This window comes from Vitis vinifera, chromosome 18 (assembly GCF_030704535.1).
Source record: "Vitis vinifera cultivar Pinot Noir 40024 chromosome 18, ASM3070453v1".
Classification (NCBI taxonomy): Eukaryota; Viridiplantae; Streptophyta; class Magnoliopsida; order Vitales; family Vitaceae; genus Vitis; species Vitis vinifera.
The window spans coordinates 23,790,486-23,811,679 of NC_081822.1; the positions used below are offsets into that span (position 1 = coordinate 23,790,486).

General features: G+C 34.1%; 1 long non-coding RNA gene across 1 annotated transcript; it reads right to left on the bottom strand.

Annotated features, from left to right (window-relative positions):
* LOC109121568 (uncharacterized) lies at window positions 1–16,016 on the bottom strand. The gene is made up of 2 exons (XR_002028828.2): window positions 15,719–16,016; window positions 1–298 (listed from the first exon to the last, which is right to left on the bottom strand). It is a non-coding gene; the product is annotated as an uncharacterized LOC109121568 (long non-coding RNA).
* Between the last annotated feature and the right edge of the window lie 5,178 nt (window positions 16,017–21,194).

Sequence of the window (21,194 nt, forward strand, 5' to 3'; positions counted from 1 at the left end):
TTCAAGAAGAGCAGATCAGTCAATAGAAAATTATGAGTGCAAGCAAAAGTCTACGGAACACAAAGAGAAAATGGTATCCTGACCAATTAAAATATAATACAAAGAAAAAGTACTCAGCTCCCAGCTTCCCTCTCCAGACACTTATCATTGTAAAATTCTCATTGCAAAAGATAAGTGTTACTTTAACAGCTTTGTATCCATTACCTAATTGTTAGAAACAATTTTGAGGCCCATCAGTGTGCCATGTTCAAAACTATCAACTAAAGTCATCAAACTGAATGCAAGGTCCTGAGCAATCCTGTACCAGGAGCAGTCAAGTGATTCATCCCAAACATGTTACAAGGAAAATACTGTACATATTGTGCAAGCATGCAACAAGAAATGAAAATTCAACCATAGTCCATTTAATCACAAACTGAAGCAAAAGCACATGCCACTCAAACTGTCAAACATCAATTAAAGTTTCAATTACTATCACCAAAAGGAAAACACTATGAAGTTTATACCAAGAAAAGGGTACAAAGAAATTCATAATATACACATGAACAACAGAAGCAGTTAAAAAGCACATAGAAGGGGCAAGTATAGAAAGTAAAAAGTACAAGATAAACTAATTAACTTTCATGCTGCAATAGGATTTTGAATTTACATTTCATTGCACTGAGACCCTCTGCAATACTGTCTGCCTAGAAAGCTAAATCACTACAAGAAATTAGTGCTTTTGTGATGGCCAGCAATCACCACCAAAGAGCTAAGTCTTGCCATACATTAACAATTGCCAACTATGGCCCTCATTAGGGTGTCATTGAAGAGGGCATCAATAAAGACCATGAGGTGGACCTTGCCAAAGGTTATATTAGGGGTTAGTGAATAACCCTCATTTAAAGGATTTAGGCAACAATCACCCAATGGCCCTCACTGAAGGCTTATAGTGAGGTCCACTGAAAAGACCCTGACTAAAGGATTTTTGTAACAAGCACTCAAATAACTCTTTTTATGGGTTTTAATCAAGCTAATAAGTTATTCAATTTAAATTATTTTTAGTTTTTTAATGAAAACTATTACTTGTGGATTATGAAATATTACCTAAAATGAATTTTCTATAACAAAATTATCCTTATAAACAAAATTTATTGCTCAAACCAGAAATTATTTTCTGCCTATTGTATCTCTATCATTCAGAGTGGAATAACCCTTTTTTTTTTTCTTTTTTTTTCTGATTCTCCTTTTTCCTTTAGGCTTTCTAACCATAGTTTACTTTTAGGTTACAAGAATATTTTATTTTTCTTTTCTGAATTAGGAGAATTACAGTAAATGTTAAGTATTTATGTATATAGTTCAGTATTATGAATGAAAATCAATTCTTTCTTTCAACATGGTACCAGAGCCAACCTAAATCCTAGAGCCATTTTCAGCACCATACCAAGCCACTGCCCTGATCTCTCGATGCACATGTTGACCTTTGACAAATCACATAACTTCAGTTCCTAAATTCCTTGTGCTTTCTTCTCTATTTCTGGCATCCTTCTTTGATAACTATGGCATATTACATCCTGGAGCCAGTGTTTCTATTACAGCAAGTACGCATAATGATAGGAATTATATACTTTATGGTAAAAAGCTGTTAAAATCTATTTAATAGCATAGGTAAAAGATAAATATTTGAGTGTGTTACCTCCATCTAAAGATCCAAATAAGCTTACTTTTTGGTGAAAAGAAGACACCACAAGTGATGACTTGGCTTTGGAATAGTATGGAGTCTCAAACAGCCTCTATCATTATATCCTTCGACACAACAAAGCAAACTTGGAATGCATTTCAAAAGTGGTAATTTCAGGCTCAGAACATTTCCAAAATTTATTGCTTCTAAACATTTTCAAAAGTGGTATCTTCTCTTACCAACATGGTGATAAATCTTTGATCGAACATTATGAGACGATTGGATCTTAGAAGGACTTTGGAAGGAACTCAAGGCCTATCATCCTCTCACCAATGATCTTGAAATAATTCGTAAATGGAGAGAAGAATTTTCGAGTGGCAAAATGTTCATCCAGCCTAAATCCAATATATAAAAGTTCCAAAAATAACACCCTTACAGAAAAAGGAATTGAAAAGAGAGAATAACAATGTATATTTTTTCTATGAAGTTTACAAACAAATAAGAGAGCCCTTTAGCCTCATAAGGAAACTAAATACAATAGGTGACCTATCTATTGGTGCATGGCCAACAATGTATGTATCCGGCTAGTCTCCTCTTGATGTAGACTGCGAATTCACCTACAACAAGGAGTGTCTGGATGATTTTTCCAGGCACACCCCTCCGAAGCTTAAGTTAGGCGAGGAAGAGTTAAGCAAGAGAACACTGGGAATTGGTCACGTATCTTCCTTATGGTGGTTGATGGCTATTTATCCTTGCCACACAAGTAACGTTCTCTCTATGCTTTAATTGTCCCTTTGATTACGCTTTTATTGTCTTTAACGCCAATGATTAGTCAGCTCGTAACGGCTTTTAAGCCTTGAAGTCTGGTGTGTATGGTTAGTAACAGTTGCGACATTCAATGCATTTAATGTCTTTCGTATTTAATGCTTGACAGGCAGGAATGAATAGTGCCCAAACAGTTTTTATTCGTCTACATTTTGAGATGGACGGACAAGGATATTCGGCGAATGGATGATGATACACGGCAAGCGTAGAACAAGAGTCATGCTAGACGGAGGCGAGCATCCCACAATGCCCCCTAATTCTTGTAGCCTAGTTTAACTAGGTTCCAGATTGCCAAGTGGAAGAATTTTGTTGTCATTGCAGTTTGAATTTTTGGTGCCAAGGGGACATGCGTCCACTGTACGTGTCGCGAGAGGTCACATCATTAGGGCGACTTGTCAAGCAGCGTGTCCCTTCAAACGCCTTGATGCACGTGCCTATCCCTTATATAGAGAGGCTTTTTGGGTTTCTTCTCTCATTCTTACTTCAAGGGTTGTTCATTTTTCATGCTTTCTTTGTGCTCCATTGCTGTCGCTGATGATATTGCCATTGCCATTGTTCTCGAGCATCGTCTCTAACAGTTCCCTTCTAGGTTAGTCCCTCTTTTTGTCTCATCATCTTTGTTGTAGTGCTGCATTAGGAATTCCGATCGGTGTTGCCATTTTTTAGGTTGCTTTGCCTTTGGGGATTGCATTTTCTATGTTTGATTTTAAATGTGCTTGGTTATTGTTGTGGGTTTGTTTAGATTTATGGTGTCAAAATCATTCCCTAAGCTTTCAATGAAGAGCATTTTCTCTGCGATGTTTGGACAGTTCTAGATAGCTTGTCTAACAAGTTTCAAGGTTAGCTTTGGCCCGTCTGGGTTGGTCTTATATTCCATTTTGGGGAGACGAAACCTCTTTATTAGCTTGGTTGGTTAGGGTGTCATCGTATTAACTAGTTTGCGTTTCTCCCACACAAGTGTCTATATAGCCTTTGTTTAGTCCACCATCATAGACAAACGAGGGGTCGCTTCTACAAGCGATAGGTCACAGCGAGGTGGAACGAAGGCTTCTAGATTCGAGCGCTCCAAAATGGATCGCCTTGTGGACGAACTATCTGAACAAGAGTTTTGGGCTCATTTTCACATCCCTAACTCTATCACCATCCAACTATCAAACAGAGAGGCTTTGTCAATAGATGGGCTTCCACAAGATTAATTTATTTCACGAAGGAACAATTTGTAGCAGGACTCCGTTTCCCAATCCTATCTCTTCTCAAACAGTTTCTACACTTCTCCGAAATTCCACCCGCTTACATTCACCTAAACGTCATCTGGATCTTAATGGGATGCAGCATTTTGGATGTACTGTATCAATTGGATCTCTCTCTCCTGGAGATTCTCTTTGTGTATACCATCAAGATGAGCCTTAAAGAGAGGTTTAGCTTATCAGCTCATATTCCTTCCTTTCAGTTCATAATCGACCTTCTTGACTCAAATAAAGGATGAACTAAAGGGCACGTCTTGGTATCCAGTCCTTAGAGTGGTTCAATAAAGGGTTCAAATCAACTGTTCAAGCTGAATCGCTCTCTTGATTTACCAAGTATAATTTCCTTCTACATAGCTTGCTTGTTACTATTGCTTTGAACGGTTTCTTTGAACGGATAATTAATATTTTTTTGTACAAGTAAGGAGAAGTGTGGTCACTTGGTTGAGTGGGTGGAGAAATTTGCATGGACCCGTCTCAACAAATTATTCGAGATTGACCCAAATGAACCGAAATTCTTCATGTTGCTAACAAGGAAGACCTTAAAGAGTTTGTTGGAGCACCCTTGCCCGTTCGTGATTCCAGTGTTTCCCAAACTCGCTCCTCCTACCTTAATTCTAAGCGAGCATTTTGTACTAAAGGATTTGCCATTCTACATGGTTGTCCGGCTTACTGATGCTGAGGCAAGACAAGCCTGTCTAGACCCATGTGAAAAGAAGCGCCAAGAGGGCACTTTGCACTAGGCCCCAACTTCTGCCTCTCGTTCGATTTCGAGCCCCACACCCTATCCAACTAGGACGAGCCCTGTGCCCCGTCCAACTGAGAAGTACCCTACGCCCCGTCCAACCAAGAAAAGTCCTATGCCCCATCTAGCCAAGAAGAGATGAACCCAAGCTCAAGTGGTTGTTTCTAACAAGGCTACCGAGGCAAACGACATTAAGCATAGCAAAGCTCCTAACCATATTATTCTGCCTATCGTCACTAAAAAAAAAAAAAAAAAAGACATGACTGCCAACTTACGGGTTGGTTTTCGCAAAAGGCAGCAAAAAAAGGTTGTTTGAAACTCTTGAGGCTATCATTCCTCCAACCAAGAAGGGGAAAATGAGTGTTGAGAGGTTTGGCCTCAAAGTCTGTTGTTACTCCTACAACTATTGCACCTCTGTTTATGCTAGTCGTCAAACAGTCTAATGTTGAGACAATCCCCTTTCATTTTATAGGAGAGCATGTGGTAATTCCAAGTGGATCAATCCCAAACCTGCAACCACACCCCACTACGACAATAGACGTACCTAGCCAAGAAGAGCTAGATGAATTATTGAAACGCTTTCCTACTTTCACAGATATGGAACCTCTTGTGACCAATATGAATGACCTCTTCCTAGCTACATAGCGGATTATAGTCGAAGTTGACAGTGACCCCAAACAAAGTTTCACCACTCGAATTCCTTTTGGAACTCCAAACAACACTATAGAGGCAATCATGTCCATGAGGGGGTATTCTGCTACACAGACGACTGAAGTGGTAAGATGCGTCTTTCCTTTTCTTTTCCTTTTATTTCTTAACTCTCGTGTCCTTCCTAACATAAGTATATATTCTTAGATTGTAGCTAGGGTCCAAAATTTGATGCAATAGCACGACCATCTATTCCAAAGATTAGAGGCAGCAAAAAAGATCAGGGCATGCGCGACTCATACCATGGACGAACAGCAAGAGCTACGCATCGAACGAGAAGCTACCAAGGCTATTGTAGCTACGGCCTAAAAGGATGCTAAAGAGGAAGTCGGTTTGCTTCGAAAAGCGAAATTGGAGAATGAGGCATTTCAAACGGAGGTTCGAAGTTTGAAGTTGGACAACGCCTCTTTGGGATCCGCTAAGGCCTAAGCAGAAGAAAAGAGCACCCGACTAAGGCTTGAGCTCGAACAAATGCGGGCCGACTTTGTCAAGGAAAAGAAAGAGTTTGAGGTGGCTTACCAAAAGCAAGTGGATGACATGTTTTTCTACGAGTATAGATGCTGCATGAGAAAGCATGGGATTATTAATGATATCCCTAGCATTCTATCTGATGACGAAGTCGAGATGTTCAAGTGGTAGGTGAGCAAGGTGCTCAAGGCAAAAGCGTTGAGGCTCAATCAAATAACGCAGCTAAGTAGATTATATACAGCTTATGCCCATGTTGGCTAGATTCTTTCTACTTTTAGTGACAATTCCAGTTGTCTAGGCCTTTTGCTTTGCTTTGTAAGGCAATTGTAGTCGTTTAGGCCTTTTAATACTTTTTAGCTGACATTGTAAGACAGTTGTGGTTGTTTAGGCCCTTTAATACTTTTAGCTGACTTAGCCTTTTGTTATTTTGCTTGGGACACTTAGAGGTACATGCCCCCTAGCGTTAGTCCAATGTGTTTTTTTTTTTCTATGGTTTATACCGCTTGGTATTTTATGCCATTTGGCTTCTTGACTTTAAGCTATTTTAGCTTTATAGATCATGTCGTTTGGCTTTATGGCTTGTGTTGTTTAGGCTTTGTCATTTAGAGTTGTCACTTGGCTTACACTTGTTTAATGAAGGGCTATGCTTCGACTTTTAGCCGAATTTGAAGATGTGGTATTTTCAAAACATCATGCTTTATTGATAATATTTCTTCAGATTTGCTAAATTCCATGGTCGTAATAATGGTGTTTCGTCCATAGTTTGTAGATGATATGCCCCGGAATCTCCCACCTTGGCTACAATAGACGGGCCTTCCTAATTAGTCTGGAGCTTGTTGACTCCTATTTATGTTGTATTCTTAAAAACCCGTCTCAATACCAAATCTCCTAGACGAAATACTCGTTGTCGTGCTATCTTATTATGGTAAGCGATGGACCTCTAGTAATACGATGCTATTCAGATTGCGGCTACTTCCCGTTCTCCATCTGCCCAATCCAAATGTCTTTCCAAATCACTATTGTCGTTCTCTGCCTCCCACACAGCTGTTCTTGCTCTGGGCATTCCAACTTCAGTCAGAATAATTGCTTCCATCCCGTATGCTAGGGCGAATGGGTTGGCCCCTGTGGGTTTCCTGCTGGTGATTCGATAAGCCCACAAAACACCTATTAGCTCGTCTACCCATTTTCCTTTTTCCCTTTCAAGTCTTTTCTTTATCTTGGAATTTTATTTTTTTTTTTATTTTTTTTTGATAGGCAAACACAGAAATATATTAGAAAAGGGCACCTTGAGGCTGACCCAAAAGCATACAGGGGGTATACAAGAGACACCTTAAGGCACAAACAAAAGAAGAGAAGATACAAAACCATCCCTCAACTAGCACCTAGCCAATCAAAAAAACTGAGTAAAGGAAGAGGACCTTCATTTACAACCGACTTAGTCCACGACCAAAGATAACAAACAAAAGAATTTTTCAACCTATGAATTGAAAATTCCTCATTATCAAAAGCAATCCTATTTCTTTCCTTCCAAACCGCCCAAAAAAGACACAAAGGGGCTGCCTTCCACACCTTTCTACGCTTCCTGCTGGCGAGTCTTTTCTTTAGCTTGGAATTTAGTAGTGTCCTATTGGTTGCCTCTGCATGTCCATTACTTTGGGGATATCTATGAGTTGAATAAAGATTTTTTATCTTTGGTTCTAAACAAAACGTCCGGAAAACATTACTATTGAATTGTAGCCTGTTGTCTGTGACAATCGCTTGAGGAATTCCAAATTGGCACACGATATTCTTCCAAACAAATTTATAAACATCTTTGTCCTTGATGTTAGTATAGGCTTCGACTTCTACCCACTTGTTGAAATAATCCGTCACTACAAGCAGCAATTTTTTTGTGCTACGCCAGTCAAGAGTGGACCGACTATATCTGTTCCCATTTGTGGAAACGGCCAAGGGCTTGTACCCGAATTAAGGCACTCAGAGGGTATTCGAGGTATAGGAGCATATCTTTGACATTGGTCACACTTCTTAATGTAGCTTTCCACATCCTTTTTCATGGTAAGTCAATAGTAACCTTGGGAATAGGCTCGATGTGCCAGAGTTCATTCACCCGGGTGATTTCCACATATACCTTCGTGTAATTCTGCTAGAACATATTGCACCTCCGTATTGTTCAAGCGTCCGAGATAAGGTCCCCCGAATGATCGAATGTACAGTTATTCGTTTATCTAAGTATATCATGTAGCTTGCACCCGAAATTTATGAGTTTCCTTCCCATCCTTAAGGACAACTCTTGTGTGTAGATATTTCACAATGTCTTCCATCCACCCCAGATCCATTTGGATAATATCTTTTACTCATTCATGAGAAATGGAGAGAGTGGCTTGGAGATAGATTGGCAACATCGTGGTTTCTTGTATTGGAAGGGCAGCAGTGACACCAACTAGAGCGTCCGCTAGCTTGTTTTCCTCTCAGGATACATGCTGGATCGACCATCCTTCCAGCTTGTCTGATCAAGCGTCCATTAGGGAAAGATAACGAGTGATGCACTCGTCTCTTGCTTCATATCTGATCAACCACTAGTTGCGAATCGCTTCTGACTTCTACTTTTGTGGTGGTGAGAGTCAATGCCAAATTAAGTCCAATTAGGATTGCTTCATATTCTGCCTCGTTATTAGACGTTGGAAAGTGGAGCCACACAGCTTGCTCAATTTGTTCTCCCATGTTGAGGATAGAGTTTTGAGAGGCTATTAAGAGTTTCAAACTTAAGGACCATTGTGGGCATTTAGTTGATCAAATAAGAGGCTTTAAAAACACCCTCCCCCAATTTTTTTGGAATTCCCATAGTGAACATGATTGCCTTAGCTACTTCTAATAGGTGGCTATTTTTGCTCTTACCAATATCATTTTATTGAGATGTGACAAAGCAAGAAGATTGATGAACAATTCCTTGTTCCAATAGAAAGTTTCAAGTCTTCCATTATCAATCCAAACTCTTAAGGACTTGTATTTGTCTGTAGAATTGAGTCATCATCATTTTGAGGAATTTTTTAAAAACTCTATTTGCTCATGATTTTGCTTTCAAAAGGTAAACCGAACAAACCTATGTATGATCTATGAATATTGGTCCTCCTTAAATATTGGTCCTAAAATTCACAATGAGAATGAAAAATTTTAGCAATGTAGTTTAGTCTTTTGTAAGTCTACTAACAAATAAGAGATTATGGGAAGGTTTTGGCACATGAAGCACTGAATTTAATGCAAGATTTTCTTAGATAACTATTGAGCCTTTCCTTGCAACAAGTGACAAAGATCCATCAACAACCTTAATTTTTAAATTTCCTGAATAAGGGGTAGGAAGAAAACCAATTGGACATATGGGTCATATGGTTGAATGCTCCTAAATCAATGATCCAGGGTACTTGAATAGGAGATAGGACACTTAAAGCACTTAGAATATTACCTTTTTGGGCTAACGAACAAGATGGGGGATGGGTTTTGAGAGAATTGGGATAGACTTATTATCCTATACAGATGTTTCAGCCATTCTTTGGTGAATGGCAAAGGATTTTCGGTTGTCTTTGGTTGACTTTCTATTGCAACATGCATTTCATGGTTATTCTTATCAGGATCTACAGCCCCTGTTGGAAAGCTTTATTGTTTTTGTACTTTTGGCTCCTTTCCACCCGAACTGGACCCTTCCATCATTCTGAACTTGCAGCATGTCTCCCATATATGTTTTGGTCTGTTGCAGTAGTCATACTAGCAGTATCTTTTTCTCTCCCTTCTTAAATCCACCATAATTCTCACAGGTTGTGTTGAGAGATAACTCTCTTGTGAGGCCTTTCTCATCATGACAATTTTCCTACTCCCTTCACCAAAAATAACGAAAAAAGTTCCATGGAGATCAAGAACAAGTTTTTTCCTAAGTAAACTGTTTCTTACCTCATTAATCCAGGTTTGAGTCCAACCAGGAATTCATAGACTCTTTCTTGCTCAAGAATCTCAGCAAGATTGGTTGCATCTACTGCAGACTCCCACTTCCAATGCTGATGAAGATCTAACTCTTGTCATAACACCTACAATGTATTGTAGTAGGCAGTGATAGAGAGTCCCTAGTTTGATGTTATCAATTGCTTTTTTCAATTCAAAAATTTGTGAAGCATTCCCTTTCTTTGTGTCAGTCTTGACCATGGCATCCCCAATCTCTTTAGTAGTGGACAGGTACAAGTATGGTTATCCAATTTCTGGCCTTTTGGAATTGAGAAGCAAAGATATGATCAAGGTGTTTTCAAATTCCTAGTTCTCGTAAGGACCAGAGATGTCGATGTCCTTGATGGTTCCTAACAAGTATCCCATATTCTTTTGACTCTTAAGAAATAACTTGACTGATAGTGACCATTCCAGAAAATTCCTTTCATTCAATTTTTCAGCCATAATCTGAGTAGTAGTATTATGGTAGTATCAAAATTGGTGGCAAAAATCTGGTTTGAATGAGTTTTAGAAGGGGTATTTTATTATATTTCCAATATGGTGGGATAAATCTATGAGGAAAAAAGAGGTATCGACAGAAAGCCAAGAAAAAATGGCAAGAATAGGCCACAAAATTTTAGAAGAGTGTGAGTGTTTAGCTAGGTTGGCAATTCTAAACAAAAATTCCTAAGTGCCTCCTAACTCGGTTTTTCCAAATCTTTCCTCGAAGACACTTGCCTGATGAAGATCAAGATGTTGAATTTGCTAAGAGACCAAGGTATGTAGTTGAAGTTGCAGATAGATGAAATGGAATCAACCAAGTTTTACAAATTATTTTCTCCTTGAATTATTTATTTCTAAAAAAAGTTGAGGAGGCCAGGACAACATTTTTTTTGTCTAAGTGTTCAAATCCCTTGATCCAGGATTGATCCAAATTTGTATCAAATCAATCTAGGCTGTTTTTTTCTTAATGTTTTCCTCAATGATGAAAATATCGATTTTTACGAATATATTGATAGTTGAATTTTATGGATATATTGAGATATATGGGAAAAATCAATGGATATTTTGACAAAAAATATCAGTACACAAAAATTAATCAAAACTTTAAAAAATGATAAATAAATAAAAAAACAATAATATATACATTGAAGTTGTTTTAAGGAAGAAACTGATATTTTATGATAAATTAATAGTATTAGATAATAATATATTGAATTTGAAAATGCATTAATATTAAAATGAGCATGTATTTAGTATTTTTTTTATTTAAAAATGTTGAAAATTTTATTTATAATTTTATATTTGTCTTGTACTTAATTGCTATATAAAATACATAATAATATAAAATTAACTTTACATTTGTCTTGTATTTAATAATTATATAAAATGCAATAAGTAAAATTAACTTAAGTATAATAATTTTATTTTAATTAATTTATAATATATAAAAGATTAGTAAATATGTATACATATAAAATCTTATGTGTATTTATATTAGCAAACCACATGTGGTCGAGGCGACACTTGGCAGAGGCTACTTCTTTTTTATTCTCCCAAGACACAAGTTCAAATCCTCCTATTGCAAGTTTAGGCCTTTTTTTTCTATTTAGACAATCCCACATCGGCAAACAACAAGCAAAAAAGTCACATTTAGAGTCTGTTTGGTAGTGATTCTAGGAAACACTCCTAATCTTTCTAACACTTGAAAATTTTTATCTTTTAAGCATTAAAATGACTAGAAATGTTTTCTATAATCATTACCAAACACACTCTTAATATCTAAGTGTCTTGATAAGTTTACAACACCAAGTTGAAAATGGACCCCTATACTACATATTTTTTAGAGAAACTAATAATAATACAATGCTGAAAAAATTGTCAATATTTCTAAAATATCGGTGCAATATTGGAAATTTGCTGGAAAATCAACGAAAAATGGGGATAAAATAGGAAATATCTCTCATTGAAGATATCCATGGTTGAAATGGAGTTGAGGCTTACCAAAGCACAATTTATCGGAAATATTTCGTCAATAAATCCCGACATTTTTGTCCATGGTTTTCCAAACTATTGGATCAAGGGTTTCTTTCATTTTAAAACCTAAAATTGCTTCACGTTTTTTATAAGAGACACCAACAACCATTTTTTTCTTACCCTCTTGAGCTCTCTTCTCTTACCAAATTAAGGGTGTTTGACTGTCAAGAAAATCCCCTTTAACTTTGATTTCCAAATGGATTTTCATTGGATCTTTTTAAAAATGGGTTGATTCTTCATATTCATTCATCTCTCATTTTCTCAATTGATTGGGTTTAGGTGAAAACCCATTTTCTTCTTGTACAAATTCAAGAAGAGGTGGAGATCAATCCTAGTGAGGACTCTAAGTGTGCTTCGAAAGAAGAAGGTGCGCAACTAAAACTGGAAAGGTGCTAGTCAAGTGGTCCGGGAAGGACTAGTGGACTTGAGCTAAGTTAAACCTTGTATTCAGTTTTTGTTCTGCATAGTGAACATTTTCGATTGATTCTAGGTTCGTGGTTTTTTATCTCTTCGGAGATTTTCCACATTAAAATCTAGTGTCATTGTCTCTTTCTTTCATTCTACTCTTTGATTTATTTTCAATTTTTGATATCATTTGTTACTTGAGCATATAAGTTAAATGAAAGAAAAATGAGCTGAAAAAAGTGTGATTATCTATTAGATATTCTTGATAATTTTTTGTTCAATTTGATAAAAATATCAAGAAGTAGTTGGAAATGTATTAAGGAGGAATTTGTTCTTCTAAATTTGTGTTGGGGAGTGTTGAAGCATTTGCATGAGACTTGCATTTATAAATTGTTGGAAAAGTATTGATGCATTTATTCTTGCTTGTGATTTTTATTCATTGTTGAAAAGTGTTCAAAGATAATAAATGTTGGGAACCTTGTTGAATTTGTTTAAAAACAACACCTATTCAACCCCCCAACTCTTAGTGCAGTCCATCATTGAGATTCACCCTCAAAGAGCATCCAAGAAGGAGACCCTAATATAGAGATACATAGCACATATAAGATAAGAGAAAAACAACCGTACAAAACAATTCTAGCCAAAGAATAAGGAACATGAGAGAAAAAAAAAAGGAAATTAATAGAATTCAAACAAACTTTGACTTTTATCTAATCTTTCTTACTTGATTTGGTGAATTGAACCTGATTAATTTAAATTGAAGATCTTGATTTTTCCACAGTTAGCTACATTTTATCAGAATTTCATTCTTTAATTTCGCGAGACACAAAATTTGTGAATAGCCTCTTGATATGATTTGGGTCCACCATTTTCTATGTTTACAGTAGTAATAGAAGAATAAGTTATCAATCTCTATATTAAATTAGAATATTAAATCGAAGACTATTTGATGTGCCCAAGGGCATGTCCCTGCAACTTTGCTCCAAGATGGGCATTGAAAAATGTTTATGCTCCAACTTGAGGGGTGTTGTTGAAACAATAAATCATTTTTCTCCTATTGTATTTCCTACTTATGGAAAAATGACATAATTATTTTGCTTTGTGATTCTACTTTTCCCTTTTGGCTTCCTAATTATGTTTCCTTTTAATTGATGTAGGATCTTAAAATTTCCAGCAATATATGATTTTCTTGTTTTATAGAACAAGGTGAAGAAAATAAAAAATGACTAAAAAAAATTCCTTAGCAATCACACCAAGGTTCTTAGGCAATCAACTTAGGAAGAAGACAATCTCATTGTCAAATGAAGCATAATGGATGCTGAAAATTTTATTAAAATTTTCTTCCTCAATTGAAAAACTAAATAGGTATTTATGGGCTCTTATGAGCCTTTCCTAATGCTGTATCTTTCCCTATAACAATAGAAAAAGATATAGGACTGCTATTTAGAAACTAAAAGAATTACAAAACTTTCTAATATAATAAGAAATCTAAAAGAAATAGAAACTTGACAAAAAGTCAACCACTAACCAAAATAAAAACTTGACAAACTGAAATAAAAATTTAATTATCTGACTATAGTAAGTCCCAAGCTGAATTTAAATCATCATTAGTATCCCAAAATAACATTTGGCCATTGGAACCAGTCATTCTCTTGTAAGTCTTCAAAGGATATTTCCAAAGTCGTTCCCCATCATCTCTCCTTGACTTGGAAAAACTTGACTCTATCAAGTAAAGTGACTGATACTTCGCATAAAGGTTATGATTTATCTGCTAAAATTCTTCAGATATAATCCAACTGAAATCAGAAAGAGGGCGATTTTCCACTTGGCCAAATACTTTTGATAGCCTCCTCTTGTAGATGCAATTTGATCATTAAGCACATCTATCACCAATATAGTGAACTTTAGATCATGTCAAATTCTCAACATTAAACACATTACTAACACCAATATCATCTAGCAACTCAAAACATAAGCATTAGAACTGATTTTTTATCATAATCTTGTATGGACCAGCATTTGTGTAATGTAGCTTCTTATAGGCGCCTTTAGGAAAAAGCTTGGGTCTTACACAAATAATCACCATATTCCCTTCCTTATATTCGATAAACCATCCCCTAAGATCAACGTGATTCTTGTATTTTTCATTACTAAGTGCAACATTCCTTCGTATTTCATCCTGAACCTCCCTCATGTCACTAGCAAAAGCTTTTGCCTCAACAATTGATCTTGCACTTGAAGGTAAACAAATCAAATCAATGGGCTTTTGAGGCTGCAAACCAGCAACAATTTCAAATGGACTTTATTCCATGGTCCGATTTATGGAACTGTTATAAGAAAATTCTGCCATGGGAAGGAATTAGTCCCAATTGCCAACATGATCATCCCACTAAGCCCTTTAAAAGATCAACAAGGCTGCTATTGACAACATCTGTTTGTAGATGGAATGATATAGAAAAATAAAGTTTGTCATTCAGCAACTTCCATAACATTCTCCAAAAATAGCTCACTATAGAAGGTGTTCATACACAGAGAAGTTAGTTTACATAGACTATGCATGCAAAATTAGTTAATATTCATCAAGACATTTGATATGGACTGAGAAGGCATAAATGGGCATATTAGTCATTCAATATTGTTACAAGAACAAGGCAGGGCAACTGCAAATTGTAAATTTGGGCATCAGATATATAAATGTTCTAACATACTAGGTCTCCCAAAGTAACTGGACCTCCTGCCCACTCCTTTAAGTGCAAACCTATAAAACCTCATCCCTGGAAAACATTGTCGATCCTCCATCATCACAAAAGACTTCATAGCCTTTCACCTCCCACTGCACCTTCAAACGAACTACCCAAAGATGAGTTGTGTATTGCCAGCGTCCCCAGATCAGACCCAACTTCCATCACCATCTCATCAAAAGTTTGCATTAGCCCAAAGAACTAGGGAATCAAATTATGCTAGACTTAGAAGCTAAAGAGTTCAAAAAACAAACTGATGGAACATACCAGTGAATTTTACCAATGAACTCCATCAAGGATAAGAGAAATTTTGAGTACAAGAGAAGGACAACGGAAATTCATAATAAGTTTCAACACCTTGAATATACATTCACATCAGTCAAAACTCAAACATAAATATATGATCATATCTAAATGTTCAAAAGAACACATGATAAATTTGCTTATTTCCTTATAAGAAAAAACTAGCTTTTAGAGAAGCACTGGAATTGTGATTATACATGTTGGAATCTTTGACTATTTTCCTTGGTTTGATCCGATAATGTTGTTTTACTGCTAATAGCATCATTTGCACGAACACCTTTAGTGCACATTATCCATGGCAATCATGAAGTTATGTGGTTGCTGAAATGTAATTACACAGTTTAATTCAGAGGAAATTTTTTGCATGAAATTTAGGATAAATTCATCGGAAAACGTCAGAAAGAAAATAATAATAATAACAATATTTTAGATTTTTTTTTTTTCCTCTTTAAGCCTGACTAACAAAAACCTCCACATACTTTAGGTGAATTTTCTTTTCTGAGAATATACAGGAATCAAAAGATTCAAAGTTTCCTATTTTCTTTCATTTCCTTGTCTCAGCTACCAAACAAAGGTCAAATAAAAACAGAACAGAGATTTGAGACAACGGGACCTGTAGCCACCGGAGGCAACGTCGAGTTCGCCATTGCGACCCCCACCACCACAACCCAGGGTCAAAAAGCTGCTGCTGCGGATTTATCTACCAAACTGCAAATATGCCTTCGTCTGTCATGGATTTGCAGAGAATTCAGACAGGAGCAGCTAAAGAAGAAGACGTTGGATCTCAGGATAGGCTTTGCTCACAGTACATGGAGATGAGACCTAGGGCTTGGAGGTTTTGGACGGAGAAAATGGAAGCGTAGAGAATGTGTTTTTGAACCACGGTCATGGCCGCCAAGGAGAGCCAATTGTATTTTCTCAATATATTTTTATGAATTTAATATTTTAATTTCTCAAAATATTTTTATTGTTTTATTTTTATGACCTTGAGGTCATTTTTAGCCATTTTGATTAAAAGGGTAATTGAAAACCAATTTTAAAAATCTAACCCTTTTTTTTGTTACATTTTGATTAAAATGTCCTTATTTTTTTCTTTTAAAATTAACTCTTTCTTTTAAAACCTACGTGTAAATATTTAAAATCATTAAAGAAATTCATGTCAAAAATAAGTTATTTTTTAAGAAAAAACATAAAAGAGATTAAAATTACAAATATGAGGATTATTTCATCTTTTTAATCAATTAATTCTATTTTTTATTACTTTCTCTATTTTATATTAATAAATAACAAAATTTTAAATTGCAACTTGTTTGACACAAAATATAACAAATTTAATATTTTTAGATTCAAAATTGACTAAATTAAATATATATATATATATATATATATATATATATATATATTTAAAGTTAATAAATTATTTTTATATGTTTATTTCAATTCATTTTACTTATTGAATATTCTTTTATATAAAAACTAAATAATTTAAAAATATATAAGTTTTTAATTAATTTTAATTATATTTTTTTTTTATATTATAAATCAAATTGAAAAAATCATTTTTCTTGAAGTGATTTTTTCTTTAGGCAACCTCACATAACTTTAGAGTTGAGTTTATGAAATTGGATAAAATAAAATAAAAAATTATTCACAAGGGATTGATTTGGATAGTTGGGCCAAAAAATTTGTTTCAAATTTTCAATTTCATTAAACAAATAGAAGATGTAAAATAGTATTTAGTATCTAGAAAATCCATATCATTATATTAAACTTTTTATTTCACAACCTAAATATGCAATAAAATGAAAATTAGAATCCCACCTTTTACTTTTTCATATTCATATCAAACCCAAAGGGCAAAAAAAAAAAAGTCGAAGTCCTCCAAATGCCCAATAACAAAAGCAGAGGCAAAAATATGAAAAATAATCTTCAACTATTAATATCAGGATTTTGTTGATATATTGGCTTATCATATTACAATTACTATAAAAATACATTAATATTACAATATAAAATACTATAAGTATGATGTATAATGATATGGTAAAGTTTTACGTTATAGAAGTGCAACTACCAATGATATAAAACCTTAGGAAGTAAGTACATCTGGTCAGGTAAAGTTGTGTACTCTTTTCTTATAATTAGTGAAATATTAAGCTATTGAGAGAACATTAGAGGCATAAATGGATAGGTTGTTAGGTGATTGTCCCCCATTGTATATCTTGATTGCGAATAGTCCACTAATTATAAAATAAATAAATAAATAAATAAAAACACAATTTTATATGATCGGATGTACCTACTCTTTAATATCTTATATTCCTTTTCTTGAAACCTTTATTGAAGTTTTGCGATGAAGTCTCTTACTTGTGTTGAAATCAAATCTACTTTCAATATAAATCTTGAAAAGTTCTAAAAAAATAGATAGTGAAATTTTGATGATAGATTATCTTAAAGTTACTAAAAAATATATCTCTATACTTCTAAAACTCTAGTATTTAATTATGAAAAGTTTCACAAATTTTAAACATTTCAAAAATCCTTTTTAGAATCAAAGATAAACAATGTTAGAACTTACCCAAAACAATTTTTGAATTAAATATGTAATATAAACTAAATTAGAATTTCATCCTAAACCATTGTTTCAAAGAACTTCTAGTTATAAGGACCATCATATTTGCTCCAACCATTTTTTTTTATTCTAATTGATTGTTGCATTGAGAAACAAAATTTGTATGTTATGTGTTGATTCCTAGTTTGTAAGGAAAAAAAATACTAAAAAAAAATGTTTTTCTCACATTTAATTTTACTATATAAATAAGAAAGAAAATAGAATATAATTAAAATTAATTAAAAACATTTATATTTTAAAATTATTTCATCTTTATATAGAAAAGTTTAAATAAGTAAAATGAGTATATAAAAATAATTTATTGATTGTAAATCTTTTTTTTCTTTCCTTTTGTTTTTTTTTCTCTATTTTTCTTTCTCTTATGTTTTTCCTCAAATTTTCTTAAACAAACTCACCCTAACAAGCTAATCAATAACAAATGAAAAAAAAAATATTATTTTCCCTTTCTCATATATTCTAATCTCAAAAAATGGATTAGAAAACAAATCTGAAACATTGAGATCGATGTGCCTCGATATCCTTCAAGTCGTTACAACTTCGAACCATTAACCTAATCATCAAAATTCTTATTTCTCTGGTTTAGAAGGATGAATGAGATTATTTAAGTGATTATTACATCAACTGAAAGAAACATTGGCAGGTTATACATGCTTACATTACTAGTAAAAATAAATTGGAAATTAAAAGAATGTACAAATTGAATCATGGATACTCATTGAGCATAAGCTAAAGCTTTTTTACTCAAATTTTCACCATAGTAATATCAATGTTAAAGCTTTGGTGATAACGGTTTAGAATTACTATTGGAACAAAAATTTAGATTATGAATTTTTTTTTAACTAAATGATGTAAAATTTTAGTCAAATGACTTTAACTTCCTCAATGGTTCTAATGGAGGATGGAGCTTGAAATTCCCAATTCAAGCTCAACACTGCATCCAAAATTTACAGCACTCAACCCATGTTGTAACGACATAACATACTCCCTCCCAAGTCGATATTGTTCATTTTGGACCCAATGGACACTTGGTTTTCAAAGGTGTTTACATAGTTAAAAGGAATCTACAACATGTTAAGTGTTAGGAACTTTTCTAATGTAAGATATCAAATTAACCCTTTATGCAGATATATAATATTCATTGTGTCTCATGAGATTATAAGGCCACTTAGACAAACAATGTTCCTTATTAGGCCAAACAAAGTCTCACACCAAAGGTGGGAAAATGCTATTATGTAATAAAAGTCATATATACATTTGAAAGAAACCTACCACATAAATATATATAGTCAAGAACTTCTTTCTCTATGCAACATGAGATATCACACTAGTAGAAGACGAGGTGTTATGAAGATGATAGGTCTGGATGCAATCAATATAAAACAAGCATGCTAAGATTTTACCGTATGCCAAAGTTTTCACCAAGTATTGTGTTTTTCTAAGGCATATAAAAATACAAGTTTGATAAGATTGTCTATCAAAATTTGTATTTTCTTTATATATCTTATTGCTAGTTCGACCTAAATTATCCATGTCTTAGCAAGTATATTGACCAAATAGAGAAATGTAGAGAAAAATGACAGAAAACAAAACATACAAAATGAAACACAAATAAACAGAGTTCACTAATCACGCTTTAGAAAAAAGTTTTAAACATTTTTTCTTGCATTGATTTCTTAAACTCGAGTTGGAATGTCTTAAACTTGTTCAATTGCATATGTTTGTTGAGAACAAGCAATCAAGAATATCACATATTGTAATTGCCTTAACCTCTCTTTTTTTTCTCTTGCATTTCTTAGCTACCAAACAACAAAGATACAAACTGGATTTACTTGCATCCACAATTCAATGAACTAACTAGGAGGTAGGACATGTAAAATTGATAAATTTGTCCAATATGAGGGCATCAAATTCTTCTTGATGGAAACATCAATTAAAAAAAACAAGATAGATGGTGAAAAAAGAATTGAAAAGGCAAAAAAGAAAAAGAAAAATAACAGTGTCATTCAAGTGATTAATCAAAATAAGTTTCAAAAAGGCATTAATATAGCATAGCCAAATTCTAATTCCTTAATGTAAGGCATTAATATAGCATAGCCAACATTTTTTTAGTTTATATCCCACTATAACTCAAATTCTAATTCCTTAATGTAAGAGCATATCCCAACTCAATATAATCTTCAATTTTAATTCTCTAGACATAGCTCACTAGAAATGAAAATCCCAACATGTTTCCACTTTTTATGACTTGATGAAGACCTCTGAGAAATACAAGGAGGGTGGGTCTGTATCAACCAGTCATTATGAGAGACTTGTACAATTACAAAAATATGACATACCATTTGTGATAATAAAAACCAAAAAGGAAAAAGAAATCCGTAACAAATGAAAACAAAAACAGATGCATACTACATAAGATTGAAAGTAGAGAACAATATGCAATTGGCAGAACACAAAAGGATCAACTTTCTATGTCAATCTTGAACAAATTTCAATTGCAATGCTTGAATACCAAGGAAACTAGCGATAACTCATATGTTAATAATCTTGAACAAACTAGCAATGCTAATCAAGCAATAATACAAAGATATGAAAAGAAAGAACACGTTATTGGCAATATTAGCAAACTTCTTTCATCTACATAATTTGAGACAATTTGTGAGAGCAGAAATCTATTGGTATGAGTTCTGATATGTATTTGTGCATGAACAAATCTATTGGTAGTTTAGTGTCCCTTTTCTTGTGCTTTTTGTCCTTGAGAATCAGGGCTATCAAAAAAATAATCTACCTGATTGATAGCATAAAGAGCAGGAACAAATAATCTACCCTGATTGATGACACCAATAATCAAAACTAGATGATTTCCTTTAGCTACCTTCATTTGCTTTAGCAGATTCATTGTCTAGAATAATAAAGAAAGAAAACAAATGAGATGAATTTGAATTATACACAGTGAAGAAATCATATATGTTTAATCCTAAATTATACCACATAATTCACACTCTACTTCAACAATAAAAACATTGCTTTTTCTCATAATAAAATGGATAATTGAATGCACAACTAATTTCAGAGTATTCAAAGTTAAGAAAGTGAATAATAAAGCATGTTCTCTCTCCTTACCAATAGGGGTTATGACAGCACTTGCAAGAAGTAAGAAACATGAATATAGATTAATAACATTATATATGTTGCCATCATAACATATTGGATGGACGTAATTGAATGTGCAGAGCTGTGGACAGCTTCCCTTGCATTCTGTAAAGAGATATGCCCAACAACTTTAGAGGGCAAGACCTAGATTTACTAATATATTGAGGTTCAGCATAAATGTGTAAGTATATAATAGGTATGCACATGATACCACTGGTTAGTTACCGCCTACTTGTTTAGTTACCTCTGTTGAATCTTAGCACATGATCATATGTAAGTTTACAACATGAATCTTTGTCAACCATGA